The 23,351-nt window shown below is 32.9% G+C and overlaps 4 non-coding genes and 1 pseudogene across 4 annotated transcripts; all 5 read left to right on the top strand.

Annotated features, from left to right (window-relative positions):
• LOC127012431 (5.8S ribosomal RNA) overlaps nucleotides 1-21 on the top strand; it is a 181-nt pseudogene extending 160 nt beyond the window's left edge.
• Nucleotides 22-424: 403 nt separating this feature from the next.
• Nucleotides 425-4,395, top strand: LOC127012425 (large subunit ribosomal RNA). The gene has a single exon (XR_007765917.1). It is a non-coding gene; the product is annotated as a large subunit ribosomal RNA (ribosomal RNA).
• A 6,578-nt stretch (nucleotides 4,396-10,973) lies between these two features.
• On the top strand, nucleotides 10,974-12,968 carry LOC127012432 (small subunit ribosomal RNA). The gene has a single exon (XR_007765923.1). It is a non-coding gene; the product is annotated as a small subunit ribosomal RNA (ribosomal RNA).
• Nucleotides 12,969-14,171: 1,203 nt separating this feature from the next.
• On the top strand, nucleotides 14,172-14,350 carry LOC127012421 (5.8S ribosomal RNA). Its single transcript, XR_007765913.1, has one exon. It is a non-coding gene; the product is annotated as a 5.8S ribosomal RNA (ribosomal RNA).
• Nucleotides 14,351-14,755: 405 nt separating this feature from the next.
• LOC127012428 (large subunit ribosomal RNA) lies at nucleotides 14,756-18,612 on the top strand. Its single transcript, XR_007765920.1, has one exon. It is a non-coding gene; the product is annotated as a large subunit ribosomal RNA (ribosomal RNA).
• The last annotated feature ends 4,739 nt before the right edge of the window (nucleotides 18,613-23,351 follow it).

The raw sequence follows: 23,351 nt of genomic DNA on the forward strand, positions 1-23,351 counted from the left end.
ACTACATATGGTTGAGGGTTGTAAGACTATGCTAATTAAGTTGCTTATACAAATTTTATAATGAAATTTTATAAGCATATGGTATATTATTGGATAATAATAATTTAATTATTTTATTCATAATATTAAAAAATATATGAAAAACATTATCTCACATTAGTAAATAATTTGAATGTGAAAAAACGAAGAGAAATATTTTCTTTTTCAATCAAATGATACTGAGAAATGTCTAGCATAAAAATTTATCTAGAATTGTCTCTTATTAATGATTAGAAAATAGAAAACCGTTGACAATATTATTGTTCTTCGTTGATTCGTTAAATCAAACAAATGCCATTTATATACAGATATTATTAATATAACGAATTTAATAAAATGTTTTATCATTATATATAAAGAATTAATTGCATATAAAAGTTATACACAACCTCAACTCATATGGGACTACCCCCTGAATTTAAGCATATTAATTAGGGGAGGAAAAGAAACTAACAAGGATTTTCTTAGTAGCGGCGAGCGAAAAGAAATCAGTTCAGCACTAAGTCACTTTGTCTATATGGCAAATGTGAGATGCAGTGTATGGAGCGTCAATATTCTAGTATGAGAAATTAACGATTTAAGTCCTTCTTAAATGAGGCCATTTACCCATAGAGGGTGCCAGGCCCGTATAACGTTAATGATTACTAGATGATGTTTCCAAAGAGTCGTGTTGCTTGATAGTGCAGCACTAAGTGGGTGGTAAACTCCATCTAAAACTAAATATAACCATGAGACCGATAGTAAACAAGTACCGTGAGGGAAAGTTGAAAAGAACTCTGAATAGAGAGTTAAACAGTACGTGAAACTGCTTAGAGGTTAAGCCCGATGAACCTGAATATCCGTTATGGAAAATTCATCATTAGAATTGTAATATTTAAACAATATTATGATAATAGTGTGCATTTTTTCCATATAAGGACATTGTAATCTATTAGCATACCAAATTTATCATAAAATATAACTTATAGTTTATTCAAATTAATTTGCTTGCATTTTAACACAGAATAAATGTTATTAATTTGATAAAGTGCTGATAGATTTATATGAATACAGTGCGTTAATTTTTCGGAATTATATAATGGCATAATTATCATTGATTTTTGTGTTTATTATATGCACTTGTAGGATTAACAATGCGAAAGATTCAGGATACCTTCGGGACCCGTCTTGAAACACGGACCAAGGAGTCTAACATATGTGCAAGTTATTGGGATATAAACCTAATAGCGTAATTAACTTGACTAATAATGGGATTAGTTTTTTAACTATTTATAGCTAATTAACACAATCCCGGGGCGTTCTATATAGTTATGTATAATGATATTTATATTATTTATGCCTCTAACTGGAACGTACCTTGAGCATATATGCTGTGACCCGAAAGATGGTGAACTATACTTGATCAGGTTGAAGTCAGGGGAAACCCTGATGGAAGACCGAAACAGTTCTGACGTGCAAATCGATTGTCAGAATTGAGTATAGGGGCGAAAGACCAATCGAACCATCTAGTAGCTGGTTCCTTCCGAAGTTTCCCTCAGGATAGCTGGTGCATTTTAATATTATATAAAATAATCTTATCTGGTAAAGCGAATGATTAGAGGCCTTAGGGTCGAAACGATCTTAACCTATTCTCAAACTTTAAATGGGTAAGAACCTTAACTTTCTTGATATGAAGTTCAAGGTTATGATATAATGTGCCCAGTGGGCCACTTTTGGTAAGCAGAACTGGCGCTGTGGGATGAACCAAACGTAATGTTACGGTGCCCAAATTAACAACTCATGCAGATACCATGAAAGGCGTTGGTTGCTTAAAACAGCAGGACGGTGATCATGGAAGTCGAAATCCGCTAAGGAGTGTGTAACAACTCACCTGCCGAAGCAACTAGCCCTTAAAATGGATGGCGCTTAAGTTGTATACCTATACATTACCGCTAAAGTAGATGATTTATATTACTTGTAATATAAATTTTGAAACTTTAGTGAGTAGGAAGGTACAATGGTATGCGTAGAAGTGTTTGGCGTAAGCCTGCATGGAGCTGCCATTGGTACAGATCTTGGTGGTAGTAGCAAATAATCGAATGAGACCTTGGAGGACTGAAGTGGAGAAGGGTTTCGTGTGAACAGTGGTTGATCACGAGTTAGTCGGTCCTAAGTTCAAGGCGAAAGCCGAAAATTTTCAAGTAAAATACAAATGCCAAACAAATATATATATTATATAAAATCTAGCTAAATTAATATACTTGAATAATTTTGAACGAAAGGGAATACGGTTCCAATTCCGTAACCTGTTGAGTATCCGTTTGTTATTAAATATGGGCCTCGTGCTCATCCTGGCAACAGGAACGACCATAAAGAAGCCGTCGAGAGATATCGGAAGAGTTTTCTTTTCTGTTTTATAGCCGTACTACCATGGAAGTCTTTCGCAGAGAGATATGGTAGATGGGCTAGAAGAGCATGACATATACTGTTGTGTCGATATTTTCTCCTCGGACCTTGAAAATTTATGGTGGGGACACGCAAACTTCTCAACAGGCCGTACCAATATCCGCAGCTGGTCTCCAAGGTGAAGAGTCTCTAGTCGATAGAATAATGTAGGTAAGGGAAGTCGGCAAATTAGATCCGTAACTTCGGGATAAGGATTGGCTCTGAAGATTGAGATAGTCGGGCTTGATTGGGAAACAATAACATGGTTTATGTGCTCGTTCTGGGTAAATAGAGTTTCTAGCATTTATGTTAGTTACTTGTTCCCCGGATAGTTTAGTTACGTAGCCAATTGTGGAACTTTCTTGCTAAAATTTTTAAGAATACTAATTGGGTTAAACCAATTAGTTCTTATTAATTATAACGATTATCAATTAACAATCAATTCAGAACTGGCACGGACTTGGGGAATCCGACTGTCTAATTAAAACAAAGCATTGTGATGGCCCTAGCGGGTGTTGACACAATGTGATTTCTGCCCAGTGCTCTGAATGTCAAAGTGAAGAAATTCAAGTAAGCGCGGGTCAACGGCGGGAGTAACTATGACTCTCTTAAGGTAGCCAAATGCCTCGTCATCTAATTAGTGACGCGCATGAATGGATTAACGAGATTCCTACTGTCCCTATCTACTATCTAGCGAAACCACAGCCAAGGGAACGGGCTTGGAATAATTAGCGGGGAAAGAAGACCCTTTTGAGCTTGACTCTAATCTGGCAGTGTAAGGAGACATAAGAGGTGTAGAATAAGTGGGAGATATTAGACCTCGGTTTGGTATCGCCAATGAAATACCACTACTCTTATTGTTTCCTTACTTACTTGATTAAATGGAACGTGTATCATTTCCTAGCCATTATACGGATATATTTATTATATCTTATGGTATTGGGTTTTGATGCAAGCTTCTTGATCAAAGTATCACGAGTTTGTTATATATTCGCAAACAAATTCTTTAATAAAACGGTGCATTTATGTATTTTTGATTTGAAAATTTGGTATAACTCCAATTACTCAGGTATGATCCAATTCAAGGACATTGCCAGGTAGGGAGTTTGACTGGGGCGGTACATCTCTCAAATAATAACGGAGGTGTCCCAAGGCCAGCTCAGTGCGGACAGAAACCACACATAGAGCAAAAGGGCAAATGCTGACTTGATCTCGGTGTTCAGTACACACAGGGACAGCAAAAGCTCGGCCTATCGATCCTTTTGGTTTAAAGAGTTTTTAACAAGAGGTGTCAGAAAAGTTACCATAGGGATAACTGGCTTGTGGCGGCCAAGCGTTCATAGCGACGTCGCTTTTTGATCCTTCGATGTCGGCTCTTCCTATCATTGTGAAGCAAAATTCACCAAGCGTTGGATTGTTCACCCATGCAAGGGAACGTGAGCTGGGTTTAGACCGTCGTGAGACAGGTTAGTTTTACCCTACTAATGACAAAACGTTGTTGCGACAGCATTCCTGCGTAGTACGAGAGGAACCGCAGGTACGGACCAATGGCACAATACTTGTTCGAGCGAACAGTGGTATGACGCTACGTCCGTTGGATTATGCCTGAACGCCTCTAAGGTCGTATCCGTGCTGGACTGCAATGATAAATAAGGGGCAATTTGCATTGTATGGCTTCTAAACCATTTAAAGTTTATAATTTACTTTTTAAACGACAATGGATGTGATGCCAATGTAATTTGTAACATAGTAAATTGGGAGGATCTTTGATCACCTGATGCCGCGCTAGTTACATATAAAAGCATTATTTAATACAATGACAAAGCCTAGAATCAATTGTAAACGACTTTTGTAACAGGCAAGGTGTTGTAAGTGGTTGAGCAGCTGCCATACTGCGATCCACTGAAGCTTATCCTTTGCTTGATGATTCGATAATAAAATTGCATAATTTATTTGTTGTGTTGAACTTCTTATATAAAGTTCAACCAACAATCTATTTGTATGCATTGATTGTTTGCTTGGCTTTGTGGCGAATTTTTAATCCTTTATATATTACATTCCTAAGGTCTAGATTTTCAAGTAAGAGACCAATTTGATTAACATATCAATATAAGTACAACTCGACCATCTAATAATAACAATATGAATCGTCATCTTATTAGTGACGCGAAGATTGGCAAACATATAATATAAAAATATTCCTAAGGTCTAGATTTTCAAGTAAGAGACCAATTTGATTAACATATCAATATAAGTACAACTCGACCATCTAATAATAACAATATGAATCGTCATCTTATTAGTGACGCGAAGATTGGCAAACATATAATATAAAAATATTCCTAAGGTCTAGATTTTCAAGTAAGAGACCAATTTGATTAACATATCAATATAAGTACAACTCGACCATCTAATAATAACAATATGAATCGTCATCTTATTAGTGACGCGAAGATTGGCAAACATATAATATAAAAATATTCCTAAGGTCTAGATTTTCAAGTAAGAGACCAATTTGATTAACATATCAATATAAGTACAACTCGACCATCTAATAATAACAATATGAATCGTCATCTTATTAGTGACGCGAAGATTGGCAAACATATAATATAAAAATATTCCTAAGGTCTAGATTTTCAAGTAAGAGACCAATTTGATTAACATATCAATATAAGTACAACTCGACCATCTAATAATAATATGAATCGTCATCTTATTAGTGACGCGAAGATTGGCAAACATATAATATAAAAATATTCCTAAGGTCTAGATTTTCAAGTAAGAGACCAATTTGATTAACATATCAATATAAGTACAACTCGACCATCTAATAATAACAATATGAATCGTCATCTTATTAGTGACGCGAAGATTGGCAAACATATAATATAAAAATATTCCTAAGGTCTAGATTTTCAAGTAAGAGACCAATTTGATTAACATATCAATATAAGTACAACTCGACCATCTAATAATAACAATATGAATCGTCATCTTATTAGTGACGCGAAGATTGGCAAACATATAATATAAAAATATTCCTAAGGTCTAGATTTTCAAGTAAGAGACCAATTTGATTAACATATCAATATAAGTACAACTCGACCATCTAATAATAACAATATGAATCGTCATCTTATTAGTGACGCGAAGATTGGCAAACATATAATATAAAAATATTCCTAAGGTCTAGATTTTCAAGTAAGAGACCAATTTGATTAACATATCAATATAAGTACAACTCGACCATCTAATAATAACAATATGAATCGTCATCTTATTAGTGACGCGAAGATTGGCAAACATATAATATAAAAATATTCCTAAGGTCTAGATTTTCAAGTAAGAGACCAATTTGATTAACATATCAATATAAGTACAACTCGACCATCTAATAATAACAATATGAATCGTCATCTTATTACTGACGCGAAGATTGGCAAACATATAATATACAAATATTCCTAAGGTCTAGATTTTCAAGTAAGAGACCAATTTGATTAACATATCAATATAAGTACAACTCGACCATCTAATAATAACAATATGAATCGTCATCTTATTAGTGACGCGAAGATTGGCAAACATATAATATAAAAATATTCCTAAGGTCTAGATTTTCAAGTAAGAGACCAATTTGATTAACATATCAATATAAGTACAACTCGACCATCTAATAATAACAATATGAATCGTCATCTTTTTAGTGACGCGAAGATTGGCAAACATATAATATAAAAATATTCCTAAGGTCTAGAATCTTAAGCAATAGACCAATTCAACTAAGAGTTGACATATAAAAATATGTTCCTTTTAATGTTAGCAAAATTTTATCGTCACATACTGTTAGTGACGCGAACGTTTTTTTCTCCATGTTTATATGAATGTTTATTCAAAGGTAGAAAGGCAGGATCGTTATTTTATAAGTGAAGCGATAAAAAAATATTATGCAATAGGACATCTATTTATAAATATTTTTAAGTCTTAGAAATTCAAGTAAAGAGATTCAAGAAATTCATTCAACTTAGAGCGCACATATAATTAAAACTATTCCTGAGGTTTAGAAACCAAATTAAATAAAGAGGACATATAAACGTATGTGGTATTTTGATGGTAGTAAAAATGTATCGCGATATTATTAGTGACGCGACCAATTTTTATACTCTTTGCTCCATGTGCAAATATATCTAGTGTTTAGATAGTCAATTAAAAATGACAATTTTAACTAAAAGACTTAAAAAAGTGTTTGTCAAACTTATAATTTTGTCAATACTATATAAAACGCCAATCATATCCTTATAAAAGTAAATACGGTATATGGTTATAAATACAAAACCATATATAAATAAAAAAATGAAATCGTATGTATATGGCTTATAGGTATAATACCTATAAGGCATAATAATGTATAATATTAGCAAATATACATATAAAAGTGCATAAATTGTATAGATATGGCATAAAGAAGGCATTTATGAGAATAGCTAGTAGAATTTGCCCATACACTACTAGCGAAATGAGATATTTATACCTAGTGAGGGCGGCACTAGTACTATAAATTGTGGCAAAATAAATCTTATGCAAATGCATAGGATTTTGTCAATACCGTACAAAAAACTAAGTAAAACGTATGGATATTGAAAAATAAATGGATTATATTCATAAAATACGAATATTTCTTGCATTCTCTTGTTATACGAGAGAATATCATACGGAGCGGGCAGCCCCTAGTATAGTAAGCAGTCGAATGGGAGACAGCGTGTCCAAAAACACCTATAGGGAGGTGGTCGTTGGCGGACCTCTCCTCGTATTGGTCAAACTTATGATTTTGTCAATACTATATAAAACGCCAATCATATCCATATAAAAGTGAATACAGTATATGGATATGAATAAAAAACCATACATAAATAAAAAAAAATATGTATAAAAAATTATACATATATTTATATTAAGCAATCGTATGGATGTGGCTTATAGGTATAATACCTATAAGGCATAATAATGTATAATATAGCAAATATACATATAAAAGTGCATGAATTGTATAGATATGGCATATAAGTGACATATTTATGAGAATAGCTAGTAGAATTTGCCCATACACTACTAGCGAAATGAGATATTTATACCTAGTGAGGGCGGCACTAGTACTATAAATTGTGGCAAAATAAATCTTATGCAAATGCATAGGATTTTGTCAATACCGTACAAAAAACTAAGTAAAACGTATGGATATTGAAAAATAAATGGATTATATTCATAAAATACGAATATTTCTTGCATTCTCTTGTTATATGAGAGAATATCATACGGAGCGGGTAGCCCCTAGTATAGTAAGCAGTCGAATGGGAGACAGCGTGTCCAAAAACACCTATAGGGAGGTGGTCGTTGGCGGACCTCTCCTCGTATTGGTCAAACTTATGATTTTGTCAATACTATATAAAACGCCAATCATATCCATATAAAAGTGAATACAGTATATGGATATGAATAAAAAACCATACATAAATAAAAAAAAATATGTATAAAAAATTATACATATATTTATATTAAGCAATCGTATGGATGTGGCTTATAGGTATAATACCTATAAGGCATAATAATGTATAATATAGCAAATATACATATAAAAGTGCATGAATTGTATAGATATGGCATATAAGTGACATATTTATGAGAATAGCTAGTAGAATTTGCCCATACACTACTAGCGAAATGAGATATTTATACCTAGTGAGGGCGGCACTAGTACTATAAATTGTGGCAAAATAAATCTTATGCAAATGCATAGGATTTTGTCAATACCGTACAAAAAACTAAGTAAAACGTATGGATATTGAAAAATAAATGGATTATATTCATAAAATACGAATATTTCTTGCATTCTCTTGTTATATGAGAGAATATCATACGGAGCGGGTAGCCCCTAGTATAGTAAGCAGTCGAATGGGAGACAGCGTGTCCAAAAACACCTATAGGGAGGTGGTCGTTGGCGGACCTCTCCTCGTATTGGTCAAACTTATGATTTTGTCAATACTATATAAAACGCCAATCATATCCATATAAAATTGAATACAGTATATGGATATGAATAAAAAACCATACAAAAATAAAAAAAAAATATGTATAAAAAATTATACATATATTTATATTAAGCAATCGTATGGATGTGGCTTATAGGTATAATACCTATAAGGCATAATAATGTATAATATAGCAAATATACATATAAAAGTGCATGAATTGTATAGATATGGCATATAAGTGACATATTTATGAGAATAGCTAGTAGAATTTCCCCATACACTACTAGCGAAATGAGATATTTATACCTAGTGAGGGCGGCACTAGTACTATAAATTGTGGCAAAATAAATATTATGCAAATGCATAGGATTTTGTCAATACCGTACAAAAAACTAAGTAAAACGTATGGATATTGAAAAATAAATGGATTATATTCATAAAATACGAATATTTCTTGCATTCTCTTGTTATATGAGAGAATATCATACGGAGCGGGTAGCCCCTAGTATAGTAAGCAGTCGAATGGGAGACAGCGTGTCCAAAAACACCTATAGGGAGGTGGTCGTTGGCGGACCTCTCCTCGTATTGGTCAAACTTATGATTTTGTCAATACTATATAAAACGCCAATCATATCCATATAAAAGTGAATACAGTATATGGATATGAATAAAAAACCATACATAAATAAAAAAAAAATATGTATAAAAAATTATACATATATTTATATTAAGCAATCGTATGGATGTGGCTTATAGGTATAATACCTATAAGGCATAATAATGTATAATATAGCAAATATACATATAAAAGTGCATGAATTGTATAGATATGGCATATAAGTGACATATTTATGAGAATAGCTAGTAGAATTTGCCCATACACTACTAGCGAAATGAGATATTTATACCTAGTGAGGGCGGCACTAGTACTATAAATTGTGGCAAAATAAATCTTATGCAAATGCATAGGATTTTGTCAATACCATACATAAACCGTATGGATATTGAGAAGTTAATAGATTACATCTATAATATGAGAAGTATTTTAGTATTCTTATTAAATAAGAGAATACTATAAGGGTGAGTGGCAAAGAGAATTGAATATACCCGAATGGGAGACAGCGTGTCCAAAAACTACTATAGGTGGTGTGGCAAATATGAGGAAGGCAATATATCCATATAATGAAAATAAAAGTGCGTTTTCTTATTATATAAGAGAACACTATATGGGTGAGTGGCAAAGTAAATTGAATATACCCGAATGGGAGACAGCGTGTCCAAAAACTACTATAGGTGGTGTGGCAAATATGAGGAAGGCAATATATCCATATAATGAAAATAAAAGTGCGTTTTCTTATTATATAAGAGAACACTATATGGGTGAGTGGCAAAGTAAATTGAATATACCCGAATGGGAGACAGCGTGTCCAAAAACTACTATAGGTGGTGTGGCAAATATGAGGAAGGCAATATATCCATATAATGAATATAAAAGTGCGTTGTCTTATTATATAAGAGAACACTATATGGGTGAGTGGCAAAGTAAATTGAATATACCCGAATGGGAGACAGCGTGTCCAAAAACTACTATAGGATGGTCAATGGGCCGGCCGTCTGCTATTGACATATGTCAGTAGAGAAGATATTATCCGTCAAATTTGTTTCTTTATTCATTTATTTGAATACGAGACTTGGCTCCGCGGTTAATATTTTAAGCCCAAAGATAATAACGTTGAAACAAAGGCCAAGTTTCTATTGTACATAGAATAACAAATTGTTTCCGAATTTTATCGTTAATTTTAGGAGGTAGGCTAACATGATTTATATTATATGTGTATTATTAAATAATAATAGTACATAAAAGTCTACCAAAGAAATATAAAAATGTAATTATGAATACATTTTCAATATTAATATCAACTTATATTGTTGATAATAAAAAATAGCTATTAAGAGAGTTATTTAAGAAATTATATAATATATAATAAAGAGTATATATATAAATAATATATAAGTATATATTATTTAAGAAATAAATATAGTAGTAATAATTATATATATACACTCGGTTCTATTTTATATATTACCAGAGACTTATATGGATATATATAGATAAATTTTAAATTTATCGTCAAAATACAAATGATTAACTCAATATCTTATATTGGTTAAACAAAAATTGTACATGTGTGGATACAATATATTATGTATGTCGAACAAAAATGATATTTTAGAATGAAATGTGCATATATAAAGAAAATATATGAAAAATAAATATTGTGTTTATAAAGAATATGATTCTTTTTGACATCAATAAAAACTTGTTATTATTAGTGGCGAAACAAGTATAAATTGGAAAACAAACGTATACGAATGCTATATAAAAATGGCCGTATTCGATAGAAATAAAATCTATAACAACATATATATTGCTAATTTCTATTCAAAAAATATGAATGAAATATGAATAAAAACATTATTCTGGTTGATCCTGCCAGTAGTTATATGCTTGTCTCAAAGATTAAGCCATGCATGTCTAAGTACACACGAATTAAAAGTGAAACCGCAAAAGGCTCATTATATCAGTTATGGTTCCTTAGATCGTTAACAGTTACTTGGATAACTGTGGTAATTCTAGAGCTAATACATGCAATTAAAACATGAACCTTATGGAACATGTGCTTTTATTAGGCTAAAACCAAGCGATCGCAAGATCGTTATATTGGTTGAACTCTAGATAACATGCAGATCGTATGGTCTTGTACCGACGACAGATCTTTCAAATGTCTGCCCTATCAACTTTTGATGGTAGTATCTAGGACTACCATGGTTGCAACGGGTAACGGGGAATCAGGGTTCGATTCCGGAGAGGGAGCCTGAGAAACGGCTACCACATCTAAGGAAGGCAGCAGGCGCGTAAATTACCCACTCCCAGCTCGGGGAGGTAGTGACGAAAAATAACAATACAGGACTCATATCCGAGGCCCTGTAATTGGAATGAGTACACTTTAAATCCTTTAACAAGGACCAATTGGAGGGCAAGTCTGGTGCCAGCAGCCGCGGTAATTCCAGCTCCAATAGCGTATATTAAAGTTGTTGCGGTTAAAACGTTCGTAGTTGAACTTGTGCTTCATACGGGTAGTACAACTTACAATTGTGGTTAGTACTATACCTTTATGTATGTAAGCGTATTACCGGTGGAGTTCTTACATGTGCTTAGATACTTGTATTTTTTCATATGTTCCTCCTATTTAAAAACCTGCATTAGTGCTCTTAAACGAGTGTTATTGTGGGCCGGTACAATTACTTTGAACAAATTAGAGTGCTTAAAGCAGGCTTCAAATGCCTGAATATTCTGTGCATGGGATAATGAAATAAGACCTCTGTTCTGCTTTCATTGGTTTTCAGATCAAGAGGTAATGATTAATAGAAGCAGTTTGGGGGCATTAGTATTACGACGCGAGAGGTGAAATTCTTGGACCGTCGTAAGACTAACTTAAGCGAAAGCATTTGCCAAAGATGTTTTCATTAATCAAGAACGAAAGTTAGAGGTTCGAAGGCGATCAGATACCGCCCTAGTTCTAACCATAAACGATGCCAGCTAGCAATTGGGTGTAGCTACTTTTATGGCTCTCTCAGTCGCTTCCCGGGAAACCAAAGCTTTTGGGCTCCGGGGGAAGTATGGTTGCAAAGCTGAAACTTAAAGGAATTGACGGAAGGGCACCACCAGGAGTGGAGCCTGCGGCTTAATTTGACTCAACACGGGAAAACTTACCAGGTCCGAACATAAGTGTGTAAGACAGATTGATAGCTCTTTCTCGAATCTATGGGTGGTGGTGCATGGCCGTTCTTAGTTCGTGGAGTGATTTGTCTGGTTAATTCCGATAACGAACGAGACTCAAATATATTAAATAGATATCTTCAGGATTATGGTGTTGAAGCTTATATAGCCTTCATTCATGGTGGCAGTAAAATGTTTATTGTGTTTGAATGTGTTTATATAAGTGGAGCCGTACCTGTTGGTTTGTCCCATTATAAGGACACTAGCTTCTTAAATGGACAAATTGCGTCTAGCAATAATGAGATTGAGCAATAACAGGTCTGTGATGCCCTTAGATGTCCTGGGCTGCACGCGCGCTACAATGAAAGTATCAACGTGTATTTCCTAGACCGAGAGGTCCGGGTAAACCGCTGAACCACTTTCATGCTTGGGATTGTGAACTGAAACTGTTCACATGAACTTGGAATTCCCAGTAAGTGTGAGTCATTAACTCGCATTGATTACGTCCCTGCCCTTTGTACACACCGCCCGTCGCTACTACCGATTGAATTATTTAGTGAGGTCTCCGGACGTGATCACTGTGACGCCTTGCGTGTTACGGTTGTTTCGCAAAAGTTGACCGAACTTGATTATTTAGAGGAAGTAAAAGTCGTAACAAGGTTTCCGTAGGTGAACCTGCGGAAGGATCATTAATGTTTTAATATCCTTACCGTTAATAAAATATTTGTTTATATTATAATAAATACATTATAGTATTACAAATAAAATATGAATTGCCAAAATGTATATGAGATCTATTATAGATCAAATGAAATTTCGAACAAGCAAATCGAAATAATGCAAATATTAAAATTATATATTGTATTTAATACATATGAGAGAAATTAATAAGCAGCCAAAGCAAACAAATAAAAATTCGAACAAGCAAATCGAATTATTAAAATAATAATATTAAATTATTATTGTATATCCTTACCGTTAATAAAATATTTGTTTATATTATAATAAATACATTATAATAATACAAATAAAATATGAATTGCCAAAATGTATATGAGATCTAATATAGATCAAATAAAATTTCGAACAAGCAAATCGAAATAATGCAAATATTAAAATTATATATTGTATTTAATACATATGAGAGAAATAATAAGCAGCCAAAGCAAACAAATAAAAATTCGAACAAGCAAATCGAATTATTAAAATAATAATATTAAATTATTATTGTATATCCTTACCGTTAATAAAATATTTGTTTATATTATAATAAATACATTATAGTAATACAAATAAAATATGAATTGCCAAAATGTATATGATCTAATATAGATCAAATGAAATTTCGAACAAGCAAATCGAAATAATGCAAATATTAAAATTATATATTGTATTTAATACATATGAGAGAAATAATAAGCAGCCAAAACAAACAAATAAAAATTCGAACAAGCAAATCGAATTATTAAAATAATAATATTAAATTATTATTGTATATAAACACAATTAAAATACTGTGTGTATATGGACCATAATATACACGCGTTGCGATATGTATTGTTCATCTCAGTTATGCGCATACATTGGATAATGCAACAACCTAAAATGTACAATGTTGTACCTGGTTTTATACAGGTTAATGTTTTATATAAATTTCAATTTATATCGCTAAAAAAGTATTAATATATATATATATATATTTATTTACAATAAATGCAATTTAAAAAGAAATACTTTGATATATATTGGTTATATAAAACTAAGACATTTCGCAGCATTCGTTTTAGGTATAAAAATAAATTTATTGAAGGAATTGATATATGCCAGTAAAATGGTGTATTTTTAATTTCTTTCAATAAAAACATATTTGACAAAATTAAGAAACCAATTTATAAAACTCTAAGCGGTGGATCACTCGGCTCATGGGTCGATGAAGAACGCAGCAAACTGTGCGTCATCGTGTGAACTGCAGGACACATGAACATCGACATTTTGAACGCATATCGCAGTCCATGCTGTTATGTACTTTAATTAATTTTATAGTGCTGCTTGGACTACATATGGTTGAGGGTTGTAAGACTATGCTAATTAAGTTGCTTATACAAATTTTATAATGAAATTTTATAAGCATATGGTATATTATTGGATAATAATAATTTAATTATTTTATTCATAATATTAAAAAATATATGAAAAACATTATCTCACATTAGTAAATAATTTGAATGTGAAAAACGAAGAGAAATATTTTCTTTTTCAATCAAATGATACTGAGAAATGTCTAGCATAAAAATTTATCTAGAATTGTCTCTTATTAATGATTAGAAAATAGAAAACCGTTGACAATATTATTGTTCTTCGTTGATTCGTTAAATCAAACAAATGCCATTTTTTATATACAGATATTATTAATATAACGAATTTAATAAAATGTTTTATCATTATATATAAAGAATTAATTGCATATAAAAGTTATACACAACCTCAACTCATATGGGACTACCCCCTGAATTTAAGCATATTAATTAGGGGAGGAAAAGAAACTAACAAGGATTTTCTTAGTAGCGGCGAGCGAAAAGAAATCAGTTCAGCACTAAGTCACTTTGTCTATATGGCAAATGTGAGATGCAGTGTATGGAGCGTCAATATTCTAGTATGAGAAATTAACGATTTAAGTCCTTCTTAAATGAGGCCATTTACCCATAGAGGGTGCCAGGCCCGTATAACGTTAATGATTACTAGATGATGTTTCCAAAGAGTCGTGTTGCTTGATAGTGCAGCACTAAGTGGGTGGTAAACTCCATCTAAAACTAAATATAACCATGAGACCGATAGTAAACAAGTACCGTGAGGGAAAGTTGAAAAGAACTCTGAATAGAGAGTTAAACAGTACGTGAAACTGCTTAGAGGTTAAGCCCGATGAACCTGAATATCCGTTATGGAAAATTCATCATTAGAATTGTAATATTTAAACAATATTATGATAATAGTGTGCATTTTTTCCATATAAGGACATTGTAATCTATTAGCATACCAAATTTATCATAAAATATAACTTATAGTTTATTCAAATTAATTTGCTTGCATTTTAACACAGAATAAATGTTATTAATTTGATAAAGTGCTGATAGATTTATATGAATACAGTGCGTTAATTTTTCGGAATTATATAATGGCATAATTATCATTGATTTTTGTGTTTATTATATGCACTTGTAGGATTAACAATGCGAAAGATTCAGGATACCTTCGGGACCCGTCTTGAAACACGGACCAAGGAGTCTAACATATGTGCAAGTTATTGGGATATAAACCTAATAGCGTAATTAACTTGACTAATAATGGGATTAGTTTTTTAACTATTTATAGCTAATTAACACAATCCCGGGGCGTTCTATATAGTTATGTATAATGATATTTATATTATTTATGCCTCTAACTGGAACGTACCTTGAGCATATATGCTGTGACCCGAAAGATGGTGAACTATACTTGATCAGGTTGAAGTCAGGGGAAACCCTGATGGAAGACCGAAACAGTTCTGACGTGCAAATCGATTGTCAGAATTGAGTATAGGGGCGAAAGACCAATCGAACCATCTAGTAGCTGGTTCCTTCCGAAGTTTCCCTCAGGATAGCTGGTGCATTTTAATATTATATAAAATAATCTTATCTGGTAAAGCGAATGATTAGAGGCCTTAGGGTCGAAACGATCTTAACCTATTCTCAAACTTTAAATGGGTAAGAACCTTAACTTTCTTGATATGAAGTTCAAGGTTATGATATAATGTGCCCAGTGGGCCACTTTTGGTAAGCAGAACTGGCGCTGTGGGATGAACCAAACGTAATGTTACGGTGCCCAAATTAACAACTCATGCAGATACCATGAAAGGCGTTGGTTGCTTAAAACAGCAGGACGGTGATCATGGAAGTCGAAATCCGCTAAGGAGTGTGTAACAACTCACCTGCCGAAGCAACTAGCCCTTAAAATGGATGGCGCTTAAGTTGTATACCTATACATTACCGCTAAAGTAGATGATTTATATTACTTGTAATATAAATTTTGAAACTTTAGTGAGTAGGAAGGTACAATGGTATGCGTAGAAGTGTTTGGCGTAAGCCTGCATGGAGCTGCCATTGGTACAGATCTTGGTGGTAGTAGCAAATAATCGAATGAGACCTTGGAGGACTGAAGTGGAGAAGGGTTTCGTGTGAACAGTGGTTGATCACGAGTTAGTCGGTCCTAAGTTCAAGGCGAAAGCCGAAAATTTTCAAGTAAAATACAAATGCCAAACAAATATATATATTATATAAAATCTAGCTAAATTAATATACTTGAATAATTTTGAACGAAAGGGAATACGGTTCCAATTCCGTAACCTGTTGAGTATCCGTTTGTTATTAAATATGGGCCTCGTGCTCATCCTGGCAACAGGAACGACCATAAAGAAGCCGTCGAGAGATATCGGAAGAGTTTTCTTTTCTGTTTTATAGCCGTACTACCATGGAAGTCTTTCGCAGAGAGATATGGTAGATGGGCTAGAAGAGCATGACATATACTGTTGTGTCGATATTTTCTCCTCGGACCTTGAAAATTTATGGTGGGGACACGCAAACTTCTCAACAGGCCGTACCAATATCCGCAGCTGGTCTCCAAGGTGAAGAGTCTCTAGTCGATAGAATAATGTAGGTAAGGGAAGTCGGCAAATTAGATCCGTAACTTCGGGATAAGGATTGGCTCTGAAGATTGAGATAGTCGGGCTTGATTGGGAAACAATAACATGGTTTATGTGCTCGTTCTGGGTAAATAGAGTTTCTAGCATTTATGTTAGTTACTTGTTCCCCGGATAGTTTAGTTACGTAGCCAATTGTGGAACTTTCTTGCTAAAATTTTTAAGAATACTAATTGGGTTAAACCAATTAGTTCTTATTAATTATAACGATTATCAATTAACAATCAATTCAGAACTGGCACGGACTTGGGGAATCCGACTGTCTAATTAAAACAAAGCATTGTGATGGCCCTAGCGGGTGTTGACACAATGTGATTTCTGCCCAGTGCTCTGAATGTCAAAGTGAAGAAATTCAAGTAAGCGCGGGTCAACGGCGGGAGTAACTATGACTCTCTTAAGGTAGCCAAATGCCTCGTCATCTAATTAGTGACGCGCATGAATGGATTAACGAGATTCCTACTGTCCCTATCTACTATCTAGCGAAACCACAGCCAAGGGAACGGGCTTGGAATAATTAGCGGGGAAAGAAGACCCTTTTGAGCTTGACTCTAATCTGGCAGTGTAAGGAGACATAAGAGGTGTAGAATAAGTGGGAGATATTAGACCTCGGTTTGGTATCGCCAATGAAATACCACTACTCTTATTGTTTCCTTACTTACTTGATTAAATGGAACGTGTATCATTTCCTAGCCATTATACGGATATATTTATTATATCTTATGGTATTGGGTTTTGATGCAAGCTTCTTGATCAAAGTATCACGAGTTTGTTATATATTCGCAAACAAATTCTTTAATAAAACGGTGCATTTATGTATTTTTGATTTGAAAATTTGGTATAACTCCAATTACTCAGGTATGATCCAATTCAAGGACATTGCCAGGTAGGGAGTTTGACTGGGGCGGTACATCTCTCAAATAATAACGGAGGTGTCCCAAGGCCAGCTCAGTGCGGACAGAAACCACACATAGAGCAAAAGGGCAAATGCTGACTTGATCTCGGTGTTCAGTACACACAGGGACAGCAAAAGCTCGGCCTATCGATCCTTTTGGTTTAAAGAGTTTTTAACAAGAGGTGTCAGAAAAGTTACCATAGGGATAACTGGCTTGTGGCGGCCAAGCGTTCATAGCGACGTCGCTTTTTGATCCTTCGATGTCGGCTCTTCCTATCATTGTGAAGCAAAATTCACCAAGCGTTGGATTGTTCACCCATGCAAGGGAACGTGAGCTGGGTTTAGACCGTCGTGAGACAGGTTAGTTTTACCCTACTAATTATGCCTGAACGCCTCTAAGGTCGTATCCGTGCTGGACTGCAATGATAAATAAGGGGCAATTTGCATTGTATGGCTTCTAAACCATTTAAAGTTTATAATTTACTTTTTAAACGACAATGGATGTGATGCCAATGTAATTTGTAACATAGTAAATTGGGAGGATCTTTGATCACCTGATGCCGCGCTAGTTACATATAAAAGCATTATTTAATACAATGACAAAGCCTAGAATCAATTGTAAACGACTTTTGTAACAGGCAAGGTGTTGTAAGTGGTTGAGCAGCTGCCATACTGCGATCCACTGAAGCTTATCCTTTGCTTGATGATTCGATAATAAAATTGCATAATTTATTTGTTGTGTTGAACTTCTTATATAAAGTTCAACCAACAATCTATTTGTATGCATTGATTGTTTGCTTGGCTTTGTGGCGAATTTTTAATCCTTTATATATTACATTCCTAAGGTCTAGATTTTCAAGTAAGAGACCAATTTGATTAACATATCAATATAAGTACAACTCGACCATCTAATAATAACAATATGAATCGTCATCTTATTAGTGACGCGAAGATTGGCAAACATATAATATAAAAATATTCCTAAGGTCTAGATTTTCAAGTAAGAGACCAATTTGATTAACATATCAATATAAGTACAACTCGACCATCTAATAATAACAATATGAATCGTCATCTTATTAGTGACGCGAAGATTGGCAAACATATAATATAAAAATATTCCTAAGGTCTAGATTTTTAAGTAAGAGACCAATTTGATTAACATATCAATATAAGTACAACTCGACCATCTAATAATAACAATATGAATCGTCATCTTATTAGTGACGCGAAGATTGGCAAACATATAATATAAAAATATTCCTAAGGTCTAGATTTTCAAGTAAGAGACCAATTTGATTAACATATCAATATAAGTACAACTCGACCATCTAATAATAATATGAATCGTCATCTTATTAGTGACGCGAAGATTGGCAAACATATAATATAAAAATATTCCTAAGGTCTAGATTTTCAAGTAAGAGACCAATTTGATTAACATATCAATATAAGTACAACTCGACCATCTAATAATAATATGAATCGTCATCTTATTAGTGACGCGAAGATTGGCAAACATATAATATAAAAATATTCCTAAGGTCTAGATTTTCAAGTAAGAGACCAATTTGATTAACATATCAATATAAGTACAACTCGACCATCTAATAATAACAATATGAATCGTCATCTTTTTAGTGACGCGAAGATTGGCAAACATATAATATAAAAATATTCCTAAGGTCTAGAATCTTAAGCAATAGACCAATTCAACTAAGAGTTGACATATAAAAATATGTTCCTTTTAATGTTAGCAAAATTTTATCGTCACATACTGTTAGTGACGCGAACGTTTTTTTCTCCATGTTTATATGAATGTTTATTCAAAGGTAGAAAGGCAGGATCGTTATTTTATAAGTGAAGCGATAAAAAAATATTATGCAATAGGACATCTATTTATAAATATTTTTAAGTCTTAGAAATTCAAGTAAAGAGATTCAAGAAATTCATTCAACTTAGAGCGCACATATAATTAAAACTATTCCTGAGGTTTAGAAACCAAATTAAATAAAGAGGACATATAAACGTATGTGGTATTTTGATGGTAGTAAAAATGTATCGCGATATTATTAGTGACGCGACCAATTTTTATACTCTTTGCTCCATGTGCAAATATATCTAGTGTTTAGATAGTCAATTAAAAATGACAATTTTAACTAAAAGACTTAAAAAAGTGTTTGTCAAACTTATAATTTTGTCAATACTATATAAAACGCCAATCATATCCTTATAAAAGTAAATACGGTATATGGTTATAAATACAAAACCATATATAAATAAAAAAATGAAATCGTATGTATATGGCTTATAGGTATAATACCTATAAGGCATAATAATGTATAATATTAGCAAATATACATATAAAAGTGCATAAATTGTATAGATATGGCATAAAGAAGGCATTTATGAGAATAGCTAGTAGAATTTGCCCATACACTACTAGCGAAATGAGATATTTATACCTAGTGAGGGCGGCACTAGTACTATAAATTGTGGCAAAATAAATCTTATGCAAATGCATAGGATTTTGTCAATACCGTACAAAAAACTAAGTAAAACGTATGGATATTGAAAAATAAATGGATTATATTCATAAAATACGAATATTTCTTGCATTCTCTTGTTATACGAGAGAATATCATACGGAGCGGGCAGCCCCTAGTATAGTAAGCAGTCGAATGGGAGACAGCGTGTCCAAAAACACCTATAGGGAGGTGGTCGTTGGCGGACCTCTCCTCGTATTGGTCAAACTTATGATTTTGTCAATACTATATAAAACGCCAATCATATCCATATAAAAGTGAATACAGTATATGGATATGAATAAAAAACCATACATAAATAAAAAAAAATATGTATAAAAAATTATACATATATTTATATTAAGCAATCGTATGGATGTGGCTTATAGGTATAATACCTATAAGGCATAATAATGTATAATATAGCAAATATACATATAAAAGTGCATGAATTGTATAGATATGGCATATAAGTGACATATTTATGAGAATAGCTAGTAGAATTTGCCCATACACTACTAGCGAAATGAGATATTTATACCTAGTGAGGGCGGCACTAGTACTATAAATTGTGGCAAAATAAATCTTATGCAAATGCATAGGATTTTGTCAATACCGTACAAAAAACTAAGTAAAACGTATGGATATTGAAAAATAAATGGATTATATTCATAAAATACGAATATTTCTTGCATTCTCTTGTTATATGAGAGAATATCATACGGAGCGGGTAGCCCCTAGTATAGTAAGCAGTCGAATGGGAGACAGCGTGTCCAAAAACACCTATAGGGAGGTGGTCGTTGGCGGACCTCTCCTCGTATTGGTCAAACTTATGATTTTGTCAATACTATATAAAACGCCAATCATATCCATATAAAAGTGAATACAGTATATGGATATGAATAAAAAACCATACATAAATAAAAAAAAATATGTATAAAAAATTATACATATATTTATATTAAGCAATCGTATGGATGTGGCTTATAGGTATAATACCTATAAGGCATAATAATGTATAATATAGCAAATATACATATAAAAGTGCATGAATTGTATAGATATGGCATATAAGTGACATATTTATGAGAATAGCTAGTAGAATTTGCCCATACACTACTAGCGAAATGAGATATTTATACCTAGTGAGGGCGGCACTAGTACTATAAATTGTGGCAAAATAAATCTTATGCAAATGCATAGGATTTTGTCAATACCGTACAAAAAACTAAGTAAAACGTATGGATATTGAAAAATAAATGGATTATATTCATAAAATACGAATATTTCTTGCATTCTCTTGTTATATGAGAGAATATCATACGGAGCGGGTAGCCCCTAGTATAGTAAGCAGTCGAATGGGAGACAGCGTGTCCAAAAACACCTATAGGGAGGTGGTCGTTGGCGGACCTCTCCTCGTATTGGTCAAACTTATGATTTTGTCAATACTATATAAAACGCCAATCATATCCATATAAAAGTGAATACAGTATATGGATATGAATAAAAAACCATACATAAATAAAAAAAAAATATGTATAAAAAATTATACATATATTTATATTAAGCAATCGTATGGATGTGGCTTATAGGTATAATACCTATAAGGCATAATAATGTATAATATAGCAAATATACATATAAAAGTGCATGAATTGTATAGATATGGCATATAAGTGACATATTTATGAGAATAGCTAGTAGAATTTGCCCATACACTACTAGCGAAATGAGATATTTATACCTAGTGAGGGCGGCACTAGTACTATAAATTGTGGCAAAATAAATCTTATGCAAATGCATAGGATTTTGTCAATACCATACATAAACCGTATGGATATTGAGAAGTTAATAGATTACATCTATAATATGAGAAGTATTTTAGTATTCTTATTAAATAAGAGAATACTATAAGGGTGAGTGGCAAAGAGAATTGAATATACCCGAATGGGAGACAGCGTGTCCAAAAACTACTATAGGTGGTGTGGCAAATATGAGGAAGGCAATATATCCATATAATGAAAATAAAAGTGCGTTTTCTTATTATATAAGAGAACACTATATGGGTGAGTGGCAAAGTAAATTGAATATACCCGAATGGGAGACAGCGTGTCCAAAAACTACTATAGGTGGTGTGGCAAATATGAGGAAGGCAATATATCCATATAATGAAAATAAAAGTGCGTTTTCTTATTATATAAGAGAACACTATATGGGTGAGTGGCAAAGTAAATTGAATATACCCGAATGGGAGACAGCGTGTCCAAAAACTACTATAGGTGGTGTGGCAAATATGAGGAAGGCAATATATCCATATAATGAATATAAAAGTGCGTTGTCTTATTATATAAGAGAACACTATATGGGTGAGTGGCAAAGTAAATTGAATATACCCGAATGGGAGACAGCGTGTCCAAAAACTACTATAGGATGGTCAATGGGCCGGCCGTCTGCTATTGACATATGTCAGTAGAGAAGATATTATCCGTCAAATTTGTTTCTTTATTCATTTATTTGAATACGAGACTTGGCTCCGCGGTTAATATTTTAAGCCCAAAGATAATAACGTTGAAACAAAGGCCAAGTTTCTATTGTACATAGAATAACAAATTGTTTCCGAATTTTATCGTTAATTTTAGGAGGTAGGCTAACATGATTTATATTATATGTGTATTATTAAATAATAATAGTACATAAAAGTCTACCAAAGAAATATAAAAATGTAATTATGAATACATTTTCAATATTAATATCAACTTATATTGTTGATAATAAAAAATAGCTATTAAGAGAGTTATTTAAGAAATTATATAATATATAATAAAGAGTATATATATAAATAATATATAAGTATATATTATTTAAGAAATAAATATAGTAGTAATAATTATATATATACACTCGGTTCTATTTTATATATTACCAG

The sequence above is a fragment of the Drosophila biarmipes genome, unplaced genomic scaffold, assembly GCF_025231255.1.
Source record: "Drosophila biarmipes strain raj3 unplaced genomic scaffold, RU_DBia_V1.1 ptg000078l, whole genome shotgun sequence".
Taxonomy (NCBI): Eukaryota; Metazoa; Arthropoda; class Insecta; order Diptera; family Drosophilidae; genus Drosophila; species Drosophila biarmipes.